This window comes from Haliaeetus albicilla, chromosome 5, assembly GCF_947461875.1.
Source record: "Haliaeetus albicilla chromosome 5, bHalAlb1.1, whole genome shotgun sequence".
In the NCBI taxonomy this organism is placed as follows: Eukaryota; Metazoa; Chordata; class Aves; order Accipitriformes; family Accipitridae; genus Haliaeetus; species Haliaeetus albicilla.
Window position 1 is genome coordinate 2,145,247 of NC_091487.1, and position 17,861 is coordinate 2,163,107.

General features: G+C 45.8%; 1 protein-coding gene across 1 annotated transcript in view; it reads right to left on the bottom strand.

Annotated features, from left to right (window-relative positions):
- The window catches only part of MDGA2 (MAM domain containing glycosylphosphatidylinositol anchor 2), a 382,087-nt gene that overhangs the window by 53,447 nt on the left and 310,779 nt on the right, over nucleotides 1–17,861 (bottom strand). The window lies entirely within an intron of this gene.

Consider the following 17,861-nt stretch of genomic DNA (forward strand, 5'->3'; position numbering starts at 1 on the left):
GCCGAGCCATCTAGACTGGGTGGGAAATATGACACAAGAGCTATAAGGGACCCAGGACCTGCTAGAGCCATAGCTGGAGCTGCATACACCATCCTAGAGCATCTCATGTACCACCAGGCACCTCTGTGCAGGCAAATAAACTGAGCCCATAAAGGCTACAAGCAGATGTGGTAGGGACAGTGGTGTCCGCAAAAACCTTTGAGGGAACTTCACTGGAATATGCAGTTCCAACATACCCCCCAAAAATCTCAGTGGATTTGTCCTAAAGGAAAGTCAAACAACGTTAGAGCACACACCAGTATGTGTCAGAGACATAAATCAGTTTTCTATTTTTAACTCATTTTGCATTGATCTTTTTTTAGCATGTCATACCAACAACGCAGCATTGCTTCTGTTTCTTAAAGCAAAAAGGGTTGGATTGACTTGAAACAAGTTTTAACAGCTGGATTTGTAGGAAGTGTTGTTAACCACCAGCTTTTGCCCTAACTGATACAACAGGAATAAAAACCCAAGTCAAAGACTCACCAAAAAAATTAAAAATAAAAAAATAAATAAAATAAAAACATATGAGAGCAGCTCTGTGGAGAAGGACTTGGGGGGTACTGGTGGATGAAACCAACAATGTGCGCTTGCAGTCCAGAAAGCCAACCATATCCTGGGCTGCATCCAAAGCAGCGTGACCAGCAGGTCAAGGGAGGGGATTCTGCCCCTCTGCTCCGCTCTGGTGAGACCCCCCTGCAGCACTGCGTCCAGCTCTGGGGTCCCCAATGTAAGGAGGACATGGACCTGTTGGAGCGAGTCCAGACGAGGGCCACAAAAATGATCAGAGGGCTGGAGCACCTCTCCTATGAGGACAGGCTGAGAGAGCTGGGGTTGTTCAGCCTGGAGAAGAGAAGGCTCCAGGGAGACCTTACAGCAGCCTTCCAGTACCTAAAGGGGGCCTGCAGGAAAGATGGGGAGAGACTTTTTAGCAGAGCCTGTTGCGATAGGACAAGGGGTAATGGTTTTAAACTAAAAAAGGGTAGATTAGGACTAGATGTAAGGAAGAAATGTTTTACAACGAGGGTGGTGAAACCCTGGCCCTGGTTGCCCAGAGAGGTGGTCGATGCCCCATCCCTGGAAACATCCAAGGTCAGGCTGGATGGGGCTCTGAGCAACCTGGTCTAGTGGAAGGTGTCCCTGCCCATGGCAGGGGGGTTGGACTAGATGGCCTTTGAAGGTCCATTCCAACACAAACCATTGTATAATCCTATGATTCTTCGTGGAACATCCTTGCCCTGCCCAGCTCTGTCTCCTTTCTCTGGAGTTTCTATGCTTTGAGCTTAATGTTATTAGAAACAGTATGGGGGCAAACACAAACCAGGGTCTGCTGGGTTAAACATTACATTTTGTCACTTGAATTATGCAAAAAAAGGAGATGAAACATGGGAAATCAAAACATTTGCAGATGTTATCCTCCTGTGAAGGTCTAAAAGAGACTTGTCATTAGAGAAAAACAGAAGCAGAATGAGGTCTTTCCACCTCCCAAAGCACACCTTTGTCCTTCTATTTCTGCAGGGATTTTGTCAGTGGGAGTAATTATGAAATGCAATGATAAACACAGGACAACCTCATGGGAAGACGTGGTCTGCCTGCTCATGTTGACCTGTGAGAGCGGTATGCATTCATTACTCACCTCCTTTAATTCAGATATTAGGAGCTTGTGCCAAAATGCACACTGTATTTAGGTATTTTCTCCTCAAAACTATTCTTGCCTACAGATGTAAATAGAGATGGATGGGGAGACATTTTGACCTGGAAGGCTGAGAATTTCAATCACCAGAAAGGTAGCGAGAAGAGAGAAAAGTGCATTAAAAAAAAATAAAAATGAAAAGGGACAAAGGAAAAATCATGTGAATATATACCAATCTTGTAGTTATTGATCAAGCTTTTATCTTTGGGTGTGTCATCCCCTCCAGCCACGCTTTTCTTTTCAAAGGATGAAAAGCCCTTTTAGGCAAGATATTTTTGCCAATTGCCCAACGAAGGTGCACATTCAATTAGACTGGAGTAGAGCAGATACACTAGTGCTGAAATAGCAAACAACAATACTCTGAGGAAAAGCAGCAAAGCAAAACTGCTGTTTAAAAAAAAAATGAAATGTAAGATAAATGAAAAGAGGATCAGTGGTCGATAAGATTAGTTTTCCCTATTTACGTGCAGTGGAAATAATAAAGAAAAGCTCATGCTGAATGCAAATTGTAATCTTCCCCCTTCTACTGCAGGTGGACATAATGGCATCTCTGGGGGTCTACAGAAAGGATCCATAATTAGGTGCTTGTCACAATATGGGCACTTGAACAACACAGTCACCTTTTGAGAAATAATGAGGATCCATGAAGTTGAATTATTCTAAATCCCTCTGAACAGAAGAGATTTCTGGTGTGAATGGAGATGCTGAAAATTTAACAACACAACATTAAGACCTTAACTTGCTAACTTCAGAAATACAAGAAAGCTGGGCAATGGTTTAGAGTACACAAAAAGCAGACGTTGCCTTTGGAGGCGCGGGAGCTATGAGACACGAGTACAGGAAACATTTCCCTGGCTCCCATCATTTGCCCCTTTTAAGCACAGGCAGAAAAAATGGCCTTCCTCTGACTCCCTTCAGCTTTTGCAGCCTTCAAGGATTTATTAAAACATTTCAGGATGGGCAGGCAGAGCTCAGCCTGCCCCCGCGACCAAACCTTGGGAGGCTTCAGCTAACTGGAGGTAGCGGTGACCAACTGGCCGCTCCTCGGTTGTCCATCAAAGGGGATTTTGGTGCGCTGGGAGGGACCCCAGGTCTGCGCCTATTCAGCTGTATAAGGGAAAATGGTGAAACTCTTCTCGGCATGCTGCAGCCATCGGTCGAGGGGCGAAGGCAGGGTGAAGGCAGGGCAGCTTCTGCGGGCAGCTTCTATGGATCCAGGAGCACTGAATCCCTGGAAGGGGCAACCTCCCACCAACGTGCCGCGCCAGCAGGTCCCAAGGGAGGAGAGTTTAATGCCATGATATTTTTTGTGTCTGTTAAGGCAATCTGAACTTAGGTTTAGAGCTCCATTAACATGTACTAGTTTTAATTAATCCCTCCCTCTGTGCTCGCGCTGCTGGAGTCCGAGTAACTGTGATGCTTGGGGCTCTGCCAAGGAGAGGATACATGACACAGTTTGATGTGGAGTGTATTGTTTGTTTTCCTTTCTATCACTAACAAAACATTTATTTTTTTCACCTTCTGAATATGTAGCATGTGCAGAGTAAAGAAGGTTGGGATTGTGCACATGGGAAGGGTGCGAGCAGCGTAAGGAGAGGTAATACTGAGCTCAGTTTTGCTCAGCTGGGCTGGCCCCTGCACAAGACAAAAATGCATAACCAGACAGAGCAAATATTTGTGTTTGAAGACTACACTGCTAAAATGAAGTGTGAATTCCTCCCCGGCATGCTTGCAGAGGCCACCCAGCATGACCAGCACAATTACACATCCTGCTGCATTTGTCGCCGTTGTTCCATCAACCTGAATGCATCTACATATGAAGCCTACAATTAGCAATTATGGCTAACTGTACTCCTGGGCACACAGGAGTTGTTCAGGATTTTAGCTATCTCCCTCCTCAGGTTAGCACAGGGGGAAGAAAAAAAACCCAGCACCCAATTCTCTGCTCCCATTCATCTGGATTCACAAGCGCATCCCTGCCCTGCTGAAGCTCCTGAATTGTAGAAATACTGCAGAAGTCCGTGATTATTGGCAGTGAGCAGCAATTTTTCCCTCTTGCACCTTTAATTTCAAGGGGCCAAAAAGCTTTTTTTAATTGGGCATTATCGGTGCATTTTCTGCATCTCTACTTAATGCCCAGCAGATCAGCAGCCAGGGGAACATCCAACCCACAGACCCTCTTCCAGGGCAGCAGCCATGGGCTTTATAAGAGAGTCCCCCTCTCTGTCCTCTGTCACTGTAGTTAAAATTGGCTACATATTAATTTCTATGAAAGTCTGAAATAGGACTTCAGGGAGATCTGATACCATATCCCAAGAAATATTGATCTGAGGACATGACTGTGATTAATTAGTGTGGCACAAAGGAACGTATGTCCTGAGGTCCTTTCTGAGTAGCAGTTCCCAAACACTAATGTGTCTTCTGGGTGGGACAAAGTTATACCCACTTCTAAGATGTATTGAGCACGAGAACTTAGTTGAAGAGTACTTCAAATAGTGGATAGCTAGCTAGGGACAACTTAAACAGGTATATTCATAGGAAAAAAAATGCTTACTGCCTGCAGACAGTAGTAGTTATCTGAGCCAGCTTCATATGAGACAGCGTCTGTCCCGAAAGCGGCGTGGCTGCTCCACTGATGTGCACAGGCAGGAGAAACCACCGTGGTGGCTGGCAAATCTGTTCTGAACTCAGGCAGAGCGTGGAGGCTGCTGCAGTCCAGTGGAGCATTTCCCTGCGCTCACCATCAGGTCTCAGCATCTCAGGAATAAGCACCACTGCGGACAGGCCAGCACCGCTCTGCTAGTCGGCACCACGCACCTGCGGACAAGCGGTAGGCAGGGCATCGTACAGCTTCTTATACGAGGAAGAAAACTATTCATTGTCTAGCAAGTGGAGAAAGCCCGCAGAAAAATATATTTAACAATGGCGAATTTGGAAAATACATCCCTAAAAGGGTTTTACCTGAAGTTTGTGTTCTGTTTTGCTGGCGACAGGTTGCATTTCTCCTAGGTGCACTCTCAAACACGTGCGCCACAGGGATGGGCTGCATTGCTCAGCCCAAACCCCACTGAAATGCACCCAGGCCTGGCCAGGAGGGAAATAGTCCCTGGGGGAATGTTTCGTGGAAAAAAAGTGGGATTTGGGAGAAAAGGAATGCAGCGCACTCTGCAGAAGTGAAGGAGCAAGTTGTTTCCCTGGGGAGGGGGCAGTGGGAACACCCTTCTCCTTCCATGCAAACCTCCTCGGAGCAAAGCCGGCCCAGGGATGGGACTCTCTGAAAAGGCTCAGAGTCGGCTGGGAACACTTCCCCAGGACGAGAAGTTCTGCCGCAGGCTACAGCATCGCAACCGCCCTCATAAATGAGGTAGTCAAGGTGCGCTGCCTCTTTCTTCCTTTCTAGCGTGAAGACTCCCCATGACAAACGGGAGTATCCCTGAGTTTGAGCAGGAGAACAGGGCACAAAGCAGTTTGCAAAACTGCCACAACAGCTCTGGCACTGCCATCGCCTCTGAGCCCTAATCACTTCTGCTCTTGATTTACAGAAATACTTGCCAGCGCGGCATGGGTTACAGCAGGACTTCCTCAGGCACTCACTAACGCACAAGAAGGTACAGCTTCTTTGAATATAACTGATATGATGCATTTATCCATGTTTCTAAACAATAATTAGTTTTTCATTTAATGTGCAACAGCTGACCAAACCATAAGCAGACATGCATGTTTTTCTGATGTATGGAAGAGGTGACAGCAACTCACCAGCATTAAAGGGCAAACTACAGCAGACAGTGTTAAAACATCATTATTTTCTGATGGATAACAGTCATCAAGTTACGAGCCCAGTTTCGGTAATTACTTATTTCATAACGAATCTGGGTCTGGATCAGAAAGAGGAACAAGCATCATCTGTCACCGGTCCCAGTGTTGCAGAACAAATGCAGTGCTCTTCCCCAGTAACAGCCCCTCTCACTCAGAGCCCTTTTGCAGTCATTAGCATCTGCTGTGCAGCATTTGAATTCCTCCAGGCAGTACATCCAAAATATTATCTACAAACTCTCTACGACTGTAAGGTCAAAAATGGTATGAAACACAATATGGAACTGATTCACGGAAAACAAGCAAATAAACAGAAAAGCCACTTCAGCTGCTTACCGTTAAATTCATGTTACATGCCATCGCACCACTGGGATCTCAGCAAATGCTGAAGTACTGTCCTGAACAGAAGTGGACTGATGCACTTACTCAAATGGGTCCTGAACTGGTACCTATTAGAGAAACTCCTTGACCAAGCACAGGAGATCTTCCTGTGGTTCTTTTCAGATCACTCACTCATTTATCCCTCAGAAACTCAGGAAAATAAAGTAATCTTCTAAAGGAACTGTTTCATTTCAGTTGCCAGTACCTGGTTTCCAAAGTAACGTAAGAAATCAAAACCATGCACTGCAAATTTAAATTGTAATGAGTGCAAACACAACCCACTGATTTCAAGCAATGGCAATAAACTGAACAACGACATTCTCTCCCTAATTATAGCAGCTGACTACATACCCCAGATGGAGTTGCAGAATACCGGGTTAGTGTTTATGCTGGCTTGTCATGCAGAAACAAACAGTAGTAACTGTGCAGGCACAGCACCAGTAACAGTGACAGCTTTAGTAGACACGCAGACAGAGCACTAAAGGAATCATTTCCTTGCGTTGTCTGTTTATGTTCCCCTTATCTTCATATCTATTTCTGCTAATTTGCTTGGCGTTAGATGGTTTACGAATGCAGCATCTTTGCCATCTCTGTTCCATATTGGTAGCACATATGCACTTTAGCTTATCATGACAAGGAGTTCAGTATAAGCGATGATCAGGGTGTCTTGCACTTTATAACAGGAGCTATAAACGTTTAGGGAAAAATAAAATAAAATCAGAGATTTACAAATGCTTCCCCTTTTGGCAAATTCAGCTCCAGACCTTTCTATCTTTAAAATGCATGAAGACTATAAATCCTAAGCAAAACAAAATATTTAACTGTATAAAATACTGGGAGACACAGAGTTTATGAAAAATGCTGCCCATTACTGTGCTCTGCTTTATTACAGGATATATATTTTATGAAGGATTTTCAATAAGAAAGAGAAGATACTTTGGTCTTTATTTGCATATGTGAAAAGAAGCATATGTCTTCTAGATCTGCTCCTCCTCCCAACACAGTCCCAGTCCTGCAGCCAAAGCATCCCCATCACGTCCAGCCTCCCTGTAATCCCACACCTTCCAGCTCTTCGCATCCCAGTTTTGGACTTTCCACCATCACTGGCCCTACTGCCTGTGCCCATCCATTGCAATCCAGGCTGGAAGGTGGCTGACACAGAAGCAGTTCAGGACGAACAGCACAAAGGAATGTGTTTCAACATTTGCAAAAGTCTCTCCCTATGATTTTTTGGCCAAAACTGCTCCTAGAGGTGAACATCTGTTTTCATGCAGCCTCAGTCCTTTTGGAAACTCCACCTGGTCAGGTGCCAGAACCACCTGCCCGCCCTTGTTCTCCCCAACTTTCATAACAGCTTTAGTAAAACAAGGTCCCTCCTTATTGAGAGCTCATTGTGCTTCGCAGGTCAGTCCCCACTGTGGCTGTCTGTGGGTCCTCTGCTCCATTACACCATTTAGAGGCTCCACCTACAGTCCTCTTCAATAGTCTGTATTTCATATGCTACCAGCTTCACACCAGAAGTTAACAGTGCTTTTTTTTTCCATAGCAGTCTAGCTCTAACCAAACTAAAAGTTTGGCTTATTCCTTTCTCCAGCTACGCAGCTACAGATCCCCTCTTGCCCTGCTTGCAACTGCCATCACCCTCACATCACTTACTTTTGGATGGTAATTTTCATTTGGAATTTTCTGTAGAGCCTCAAATCTTTCTATTTGCACTATTACATTGCAGGTTCCATCTGCACAGCATCACTAAGATATTGCCTGGCTGAAACTTGAGGATTGACAGCAAATAGTGCAGACGTGGCCTTCCCGTAGTCCTCCTAAAGAGGGACTTCCAAGGACTGGTGTTGTCTGGAGTACAGACACATACACGAAACATACAGAGCCTGAGAGTCGCAGTTCTACAGCCTGTACCTGTAGCCCCACCTGTGAGACCTAGGTAAATTCTGACATAGTCATTTATCCTTGTATGAGAAAATCAACACTGATACCTGCTGGTCAGACAGGGACGAGGCAGAGCAGGCTGCAAAGCAAAGCCCGAACCAGAGCCCAGAGCACCAGACCATAAGCTGGGGCTCCTGCCCCACCGAAAGCAGTTTTCCCACAGGAAGACCTTTGGGCTTGGGTTTCCAGGAAAGGACAGTCTAAGCCATAAAACGACAGTTTGGCTGAGCAGCTGAAGAGGCATTTAAGCGCAGAGTAGTACTAAAGCTAATCAAGTGCAAGCATTAAGAGTAAATAATCCCCACAAAGTAGGTGGATGACGCTGCTCTTCTAGGGAATTCTTTACTGCAGGAACAGATGACCTGCTGCTGTCAACACCATGAACTAGGGGATGACACTCTCCCACACTTTCCAGTAAAAGTCTCTTCCCAAGGGATATAAAGATTTGCTAATATATTGCAACTTGCAGGGAAGGAATGATTTGGGAATCAGACTGAACTTTCAAATGTCTAATAGGAGCACAAATTTAAATGTATATGTACTCTGCCCATCCCAAATGTTTTAAGAGGTTCCCATTCCAGGTACAGAAGGGTCTGCTTTGAACCAGTAAACCAACATCCCAGTTAACACTTAAACTAATATAAGTTTATGCCATGGAGTATGCTACACATTTCACCCAGTTCTCCTGCACCCATCCCTAGCCTTCCACCTGCAGCTGCAAGACGGCAGCGTTGCGATCAATGCCTCGCCAGCGATAACCAAACGTGACATCTGCTGGCTGAGCCATGGAAGAGCTCGCACTGCTCTTGTCTGCAATTCCTCCTCCTTCCAACACGGGAGTCACAGTAAAAACATTGTTCCTTTTCACATCGAGACCAGATCTCACCAAGAACTAAACACAACGTGTTGCAGAGTTTCATTTTAATTCGTTTGAGCCTAACATGTCCATGTTTGTTGACAAAAAGCTTCAACACAATTTGAAATTAGGTTTATAACATGGTACAATGTATTTGGATTTCCTTTCAAACAGGTCATGATAAGACGTGACCTGTGCGATGACATTTTGAGGGATAAATAAATCCAGTTTAGAACAGCCTCTGAAGCTGGCTGATTCACACACACAGCCCCCTTTTTTTGGCAAGCTTTCTGCAAGCTCACATGCAGTTATATACCTACTTGCCATAATTTCATGAAATAATTTCTATAGAATACACATGTGCACACATGCACACACATATAACCTACATATATGCCTGCATGCATGCATGTTTGCAGACACGTGTCTGTGCCTGACTAGAAAGCGGTTTCTAAAGCAAGGTGGAATACAGCTCAACAGAAAACAAAGTGAAGCTGCTGCTGGAGGTGGAGGCGGTAATTTACCTGTCGCCGAGTGAACTCTACAGAAATCCCCCGGGAACTGCAGGCGTGGAAGGGGGAAGCAGTGTCACTTGCCAGTAAGCGCTAAAGACCTGATAAACGAAGGATGGGTAGGGAAATGAAAGCGGTGTCATACAGAGAACAGGATGCTGTCGTGAAATCACAAATGATAACATGTCACCACATGCACATAAATAAAACCGTGGTCTCTGACAAGGGGCTGAGGGGGGGACTGACAGTGCCTGGCAAAACACGTATCTCGGGATCAGAGCGCAACGCTGAGTCATGGAAGAAACATTTGCAGCCGGGAGACGATGTGGCTCTGTGCAGCCCGTCGGGAGCAACGCAAGGAACAGGCAGCAGCCGCTCGACCGGCTCCATCCCTCAGCCACGCTGTTTCCCCAGCCCACGGGTGAGCCTGGGGCCGGCGCTCCACGCCGTTCCCGAGCATCCCTCCCCACTGCCGGGTACCGCAGGTCTTCCTCCGCACCTGCCCCGCGGCCATGCCTGCCTGCAGCTCCGTCCATCAGTCCTGATCCTCAGCCAGGCTCCTCTGATGCCTCCTAAGCTTATCAGGGCTTCCTAGGCAGCTGTAAGCTCTCCCCTCTTGGCATTCAGAGTCATGCAGCTGCCTCATCCCCATCCCTTCCCTACTGTGGGCTCCCCAGTTCCTGGTAAATACGACAGCTCCACTCCAGAACCATCACCCAATACCCACACATCACACGAGCAATCATTTTGGAGGAAGAAATTAAACAAAATGCTCTCCAGCAACTGAACTGCCCCTGCTTCACACCAGCAGTATTGAAATGCAGATTTTTGCTCCTCCTCGGGCACTCCTTGTGTCAGCTCTGCAGTGGCAATACCCAAGAGCTCCCTGCTAAATGCTCTTTAGTGCAGTTTCTTCGGGCTCTGTGGGATTGAAACACTGCTGAAATTGTTTGCAGCAACCACAGTGGGCACGTTTCTTCATGGGGAGGGCCTGGTTCAGCTCTAATATTAACTGGGGCACGTTCTTCACTCCCATGTACCAGGCTCCCTGAAAACACACCTTCAGGGCTGCCAGCAACAGAGCAGCCAGCCCGCAGAAGGGATGCCTTTTGCTCTTCTTGTTTTTTTTTCAGTTCTGTTTAGCCAACATAAAGTAACTATCACCAGCCCAGAGCATCGCACACTAAAGCACTTGCATCATCCAGAGAGACAGCTCCATGTTCTCAAACTCTTGGGGTCACCGGTTTGGCCCCCAGACATAGACCTATACCTTACAGCTCAGTTACCAGGAGCTCTCGACTTTAAAAGCTGCACAATTCATCTTTATTAATCTAGCTGCACAAAGCATCCTGTGGTCAACAAGAAGGGATGCGTTTACTCTTAATTGTCAGTCTCCGGAGGCTACTTTGGAAGAGCCTGGGACATGGTGGCAAAGCAGAGAGGCAGCGGCGATGCTGTGCTTGAGGACGCCTGGCTGCAGCTCACCTCCTTCACCTGGGACCACACTCTAGTATCCCAAAACACTGCAAACCATGGAGGCCGAAAGGACATCAGATGTTTAGACACATTCCTGGAGGCCACATCCACCAGTGCCTGAGAAACAGTGGTTTCCCATCCCTCTGCAACAGCATCTCAGTAGCCACGTACAGTCCCGCTTGCCAGCAGACCGGGAAGCAGGAGATGGCAATGCCTCTGCTCTAGGGTCCAGGCTCAGGCTGAGCACGTGGGACTGGTCGCTGCTGAAAACACGTGCCCAGGACCTGCCTTAGTGCTGTGATTTCCCTCGTATTGGCATCATTGCACTGCAAAGGGAGAACCAGGCCAGGCTCGTCGGGTCCTTCTGCGGCTTTCAAGCAGCAACGCAACCAAACCCAAACAGGACATGCAAGTAGTAGTTTCTCAAGTGGTGCAATCCACTGCTGCACTCACAAGTCTTTCCTTTTTTGGGTGAACTAACTTTATTTTCCTTCTTCCCCTAGGGCAGACTTGTATTAAAAACTAATAAGTCCGAAGCACAGTGTGAACCTCAGATAACCCCTCCCTCCACCCCTCAAATTAGGTACTTCGGCCTCAGGATGGAATTAATTAACTTCATTTTTCTTTTTGTACTAGACGACAGGAAAAGCATGGTTGAGATCCAGTAATAACACCTCGTCGCCTTTGCTAAAAGGTCACCTTTGGCACTGCCTGCTCCACTGATGACCTGCGAGAAGTAAATATCCCAAATTTCAAAACTCTGCTGAGTTTGGAAATTAATTGTCAAGAAATCAGTCTCTGGCTCGGAGTCCACTGCCTTTACTGGGCTTTGGACCAGGAGATGGGTGAAAAAAACCTGTTAACACAGTAAGAACTGTCTTTCATATTTGATCGCCCGCAGTTTCAACTGCCCTGGTCAAGCACGTGGGGTAGGGCAGCAGTCTGCTTCCGAGGGGGCTGGCAAAGCTCCTCTTAATTCAGATTCTCCACCAGCAGGAGCGAATTCTGCGGGAAACAAAACAACATCAATACTCTGCATGCTTTGGAAATGGTCTTTCCTGTTGTACATTTTTAGGAGACGCTCTGGGCTCAGTAGCACTGTTGTAGTCTCCACGGCCTCCAAGGTCTTTAATTAAAACCAAATACCTACTGTGCTTAGCAGATGAATGAAAAGTAATTTTTTTAAATGGTAGTGATACTTCAGTAGAAATTTTAAAGACCACAGAAGTGAGAACATAAGTGACATATGGTCTTTGACTATTTTTTCCACTTCCTAGAGTTCCCAGTCATCCATGACTGTCCCTAGATTGGCAAACTTGAGAAATATTTAAACAAGTGGGGAGATAAGTTACTTATTCTGACATTTTTGCATGTGTTTCTGAATTGAGGTAAGCATTAACTACTTACCATTTGACTAAGGTAGAGCCTAACTTCTTATTCCTAAGGTCTGAGAACACAGCAGAGCTCTTGCTGCAGCTGGGAAAGCTGCGGTTGGACTACGGAGGGCTGCTGCTCCCAAACTGGGGGAAGACACAGATGTGGAGGACAGATGTGTCCTGCTCATGAGGAGCAAACAGTGCTGCAAGAGAGAAAAACCAAACCAAACCAAACCTGAAGAGGACACGTGCTGCTTTTCCTGGAGGAAGAGATGGTCCATGCCCAACTCCAGCTCCATGATGCATTTTCCATGGGAAACTGCTGCCACGAGGTGATGCTTGGAGGGGACGAGGTGCATAGGAAAGCACTTCAAGTTTCAGACCAAAGACACCAGGTGGGGAAAAAAAAACAACCAACACACTGCCAGTTTGACTCGAGACATGAAACCGGGGTATGAGACTATTGTAATCAGTAACACAGTAAGAAATTTTCTCCTGTCCTTGGGAAAGATATAAATGTGACTGCAACCGTCATTAAGCTTTACAGAGAGATTGTAATTTATATAGTCAGTTTATAGCCTGTAACATTCATTTAGACTTACTGGAAAGCTAATAACTTATAGCTAATAACTTATAGTCAGCTTGTAATCAAATCTTCCTTAGAGAAACAGTGCTACGGACAGCAAGGATTTACAGGTAGTTTGTATAGGTGTCTTCATAAAGAAATAAATTAATTCTAACAGTAATTCAAATCACTCACTCTACCAGCTCTCTCCATATTTAAATCTAAGAGTCCGTGGGTGCTAGAGGAGCCTCAGGGCTCTCAAGGCCCTACCTCAAACTCACAGTTCCTCACCAAAACAGAGAGTTTTTTCCACCAGGCTGGAAGAAACCAGCCTGTGATATATATTTGTAGTGAGAAAAAGGAAAACAGCATACTGACCTACCAGTGATGTTAAACACCTGGTCTTTTCTTCCCTCAACTTGCCCGTTATAGTTTTCCACCACCATCAAACAAGACGCTGATATTCCCCATGCCACCAGACTTGCAAAGCATCCACATGACCTGCAGAGCGACTGAGACATCTCTTGTAAATATGGCAAACTCCACAGGTACCACACAAGTGCATGGGCCCATTTTAACAAAACAACCAGTAAAAAAAAACCAAAACAGAAGAAACAGGTCAGATGGGGATCAGTTATCCCAGCTGTGCTCAGAAACTTGTCTACAGAAATCAAGGACTTTGCTGCTTCTAACACTACCTCTGTCCTTACTTCTGCTGTCCTGTGCACTTCTGCTTTACCCACGCATCCAGATCTTTAATGTGAGCAGTCCTGGTAAATTATAAGCCATTTGCATGCAGGCAAACCCCCCGAGTAGAATAGCAGTTATGAACATGTCTGCGCACAGCGGCATAAAAAAAGATGAAAATGCAAATAACGTAAACGGCTTGCATGTGTAATCTCTGAATTCCTTCCAAGAAGGGAGGATTGGGAAGAAACGGTCCAGCGTGGGGCACACGTCAGGACGTGTCCCCACCAAGGTGCGGTGAGATGACACAATGGAGGATTTTGGGATACACTCTTGGGATTTTGTTGGCAGGGCAGATGGTGCCGAGGACTGCCCAGGGCAGGTCTGTGGGTGACCGCAGCGGGGTGCCACTCAGATCCTGGAGACAGCAGCAGCAAGCTAGCTCTACAATAGAGAACAAACCCACACTAACAGAGTGCTGGCCTTCATCTCCAACCCCTACCTGGAATGCCAAGAGGTCTCCAGCGCGTTGGGGAGCAGCCAAGGCACGCAGGGGCAGCCGCCAGCGCTGGCGTCTCCGTGCAGCACTGCAAGACCAGGCAGCCTGCGCCGGCAGCGGTGTGGGCATCTCGGCATCGGATCACGTCTGATCCACCACGTAGCACGGCCCAGGGTCTGGCTCAGATACGCGGCGTAACGCTCCTCTGCCTTGGCAAGCTACTGGCCAGCCAGGCGAGCAAGAGCAGACAAACCCAACGGTCAAAGACAAAAGGACAATGTGGGCTCAGAAAAGCAAGAATACTTTGCAAAATCATTGATTCCAAACCAAATGAGGTTCGAGGAACCTATATAAAGTTCTGTCCACAAGTTATGAGAAATGCAACTGACAGATGGGGTATTAATAAAGCTGATTTCAGAAATGAGATTGCAAGCTGCTGACATGTTTTTAAAACACGCAATTTCAATCAATTTTCTCAGTTTTTAAACATTGCATTGTTTTCAAATAACTTTAAGGGAAGTCTTGGCTGGAACTGGTTTTCATCATAGTATTGAAAAATGTTAGGACAACTCAGCTAGAAAGTGAATTATAAGGTACAGTTCAACCTGGAGATTAACACAGAGGCAAAGATTACCAGATGAACTCAAGTGAGAAGCAGGCAAAGACAAAGGCAATGTTGGATTTGGGACTTCACAGAAGAGGTGGCAAATGAAACATGTAAGAGTCCCGTCCCCCCTCCCCGTCTAACTTTTCAGTCCATTCAGTGGGACTTTCTGAGACCCAGAGTTTAACTGGCTGGACATAATCATTATATTAGACATCTTATACCATCCAATTAATGCAGAAGCAAATGTAATTGTACTAGTGTTTCTTCATTTCATTTTGCATTGTCCTTCCACAAAAATTATCCTCAGTTTTGTGGCAAAATGGAACAGAGGTGAATTTGCAAGACAACACAAAATGTCTCTGTGATTTTATATCAGCCTTGCGCACGATGTGCGTTCACAAGGCTCGCTCGCAGTGAAGTGAGCTCATCCAAGAAACTCAGAGGGCAGGCAAAGGAGTCCTGCCTCCCAGCAGCCAGGTCTGTAGATGTGGCATAGGGGAGCTAGACGGTATTGAATGCCAGCTTTAGCAGAGGGACAGCACCTGGAGATCCAGCCTTGCTGATGAAGAAGGATGAGGCACATGGGCACGTTGCAGCCTGGTCCCCAAGACAGTAAGGAGGAAGGCACAAGGACCAGGCGGTTCTTACCTAAAGTCACAGTCACAGACAAAGATCTCCATCTTTTCAAATCCCCTCTGTGAATCCTGCACCCCTTTTAGGGGAATGAACCTTACTGATATTTAAGCATGTTGCTTCCGTGTCCCTGAATAGGCTTTGGGAAGAAGATCTCTGCATGTGGCAGGCTTTGGTCCATGGCTAGGTGCCAGCTTGCCCTCAAGAAGCCTAGATCCTCGTATACTAGTTTTCTCTTCAGCTAAACCCCTGAATTTCACCTGCGAGCAAGCGACAGCCTGGGCCTGGCATCAGAAGTCCTGCGCTCAGGGAACTGGGCTCCAAAAAAGGGCAGTTTATGCTCAAAGTTGAGGATGACCTGCTGTAAACCATTACAAGCTGATGATTTCTCAGAATGGCTATGCAACTTAAGAACCAGGCAAGAAAAAAAGTATGCTACTTAAAATTCCTGTATGCACAGATAATTTAAATCCAAATTGCTGGTTTCCATCTGTGCTTCTGACTCTTCTGAGGTTCAGCTATGCTCAAAGACTGTCTGCCAGCAAGGCACCCATACCCAGTAACTACTCCAAACACAGTCTACAAGACAGGAGTCACGTCACTGAAAAACGTCTTCAGCCTTTGGCTGCTCTTGCTAATGACAAAGCTTGTTGGATAATTTACACAGATTATTTTGCTCATCAAACACAAGCAACAACAGAAGGGGTAGGGTTGTTTTGTGGTCTGGATGATGGGCAGGAGTGTATCCCTGACATCAGACCTCATAATTCAATAAAACACACGACTGTCAAAGCTGTCCTGAGTCTTGCTACAGCAAAGAAGCCAATGATATAGTGTGGATACAAGGTCTCAGAGGAGCTTAATTAATTTAAACTGACTGTTACTCCACTGAAACAACAGAGCTGTAGCAATGCTCATGAGTTTGGCCGCACTATTCAAGAAAAGTACATTATCTAAAGGTGAAGTGTCGTTTCAAACAGGATTTTAGGTTATGAACCTCCAATTTACTCCCTTTCTCCCTGTTTTTCCCCTATCACCTCTCTTTCTTGCCATGTTTCTGTGTCACTCTGTACTGTTCCTGTTTCAAGTGTGTAAAATTGTGTTTGAGTTGCCCAGACTTTGAAGCGGTACAATCATTTTTGGCAGTAGGTGCCTTGAAAAACAGCACTGCTTCTCTAGCCAACCCTACCACGTAGTCATACAGAAGTGCATTTTTTAAACTAATTCTCAATTTCTAACTGTAAAAAAATATGTTAAAGATGGTTTAGGAAAGGACATAAACCTTTTCTTTGGTCAGAAAATAGTCTTATTAATAGTCCATAGATTAACGTCTTATGACTTGTCTATACTGGGACACGCTAAGGTCTGAAGGTGTTTTATCAGTACGTTCTTAGTGCTAAAACCATTCTCTTCTATTGAGATAATCTCTTACATTGATGGATTATAATCTGTCTGAAGCTTGGAATCATCTTACATGATTTTGTTATACTGGTGTAAAGAAGCAAAAAATCTTCAGCATACACCCAGTAGCTTTACATCATTTTTTTTTGGTATTAAAAATAATAAAAAAAAAGTTTAGTTTAAATCTTTTACATAACTTTGTTTCCTTTTTGGCATGATTCTGTAAGGAATTGGGCTGGGACCAAAAGCCAACAGACTTCAAGGCTGCTCAGACCCAGCCATCAGACAGAATGGGGACATCCCTCTCATCTTGCCTCAATGCAGCTGGTAACAGTTTGAGCAATTTTTGGTAAATCTAAAATATCCTTCGGCTGAGAAGGACTGAGAGTTACCTCTAGAAATCTGTACAGCATGACCTCCAGTTTGAAAGGAAATGGAAAAACTAGGAGGGGGAAGAAACAAATGACCCCAGCATCATGCCAGGCTTTGGGGACAGCAAGATTTGGCATCTTGCTCTGCTGTTCTGTTAAATGATTACTGAGTCAGGGTACAGCTGAGCCCCATGCACTTATTTAACATCCTGCTGCCATCAGTCTGTTCATTTGTGTTTTGTTTTTTTTATGTACGGAGAGGAGAGGGAGGCTTTAAAACACCAGGAGATGCCATCAGCAGCCATTCACTCCTCAAGGGCTTGTTGTGCCACCATCACTGCCTACCTCATTGGAGGGACGGGGATAATAAGCTCAGTCCCCGACTGCTTCTCAGAAACCTCCTTATGGGAGGGTTGGGGGCTTTTTTGGCCTATGAAGTTGCAGGGAGGTAAAAGCCACTGGAGAGGCAGCAGGGAGCTGTCCCAGCACAACCCTCACGCGGCGTGCCAGATGCTGCCGGTGCAACGTGCTTCCATCCTTGAGGCTCCCCTTAATGCGCCCACCAGGCAACGATGCTCCTCAAAAAGAGCCAGGAGTCGCCTTGTATGGAGAAAACCATCACGGCCCCAAGATGAAAAACACCGTGGAAGACAGATGCAGCCCACTTTGGGAACCCTGCCACAGCATGTCCAGCAGGGCCAAGAACAGCTCACGTAGTGCTGCCAGTCCTGGGGACAAGGAACCCACCTCTGAGGGGTCTGGGCAGGCAGCACGCTGATCTACCCGCCCTGATACCACCAACAGAAGCCAACAGTGGAGTTGAACCACAATAAAAGATGCACTAAAGAAACTGGCATATTGAAAAGAGATGCACAAAGTTAATTATAAGGATTAAGTGAATAATTTACTGTTGATTCTAATTTTAACTGAAAATGAAAAGCAAATTTTGACCGAAATCAAACAAAAATCGATGTTTCCCTCTGCTTTTGCTCTTAAAAACTGAATCCT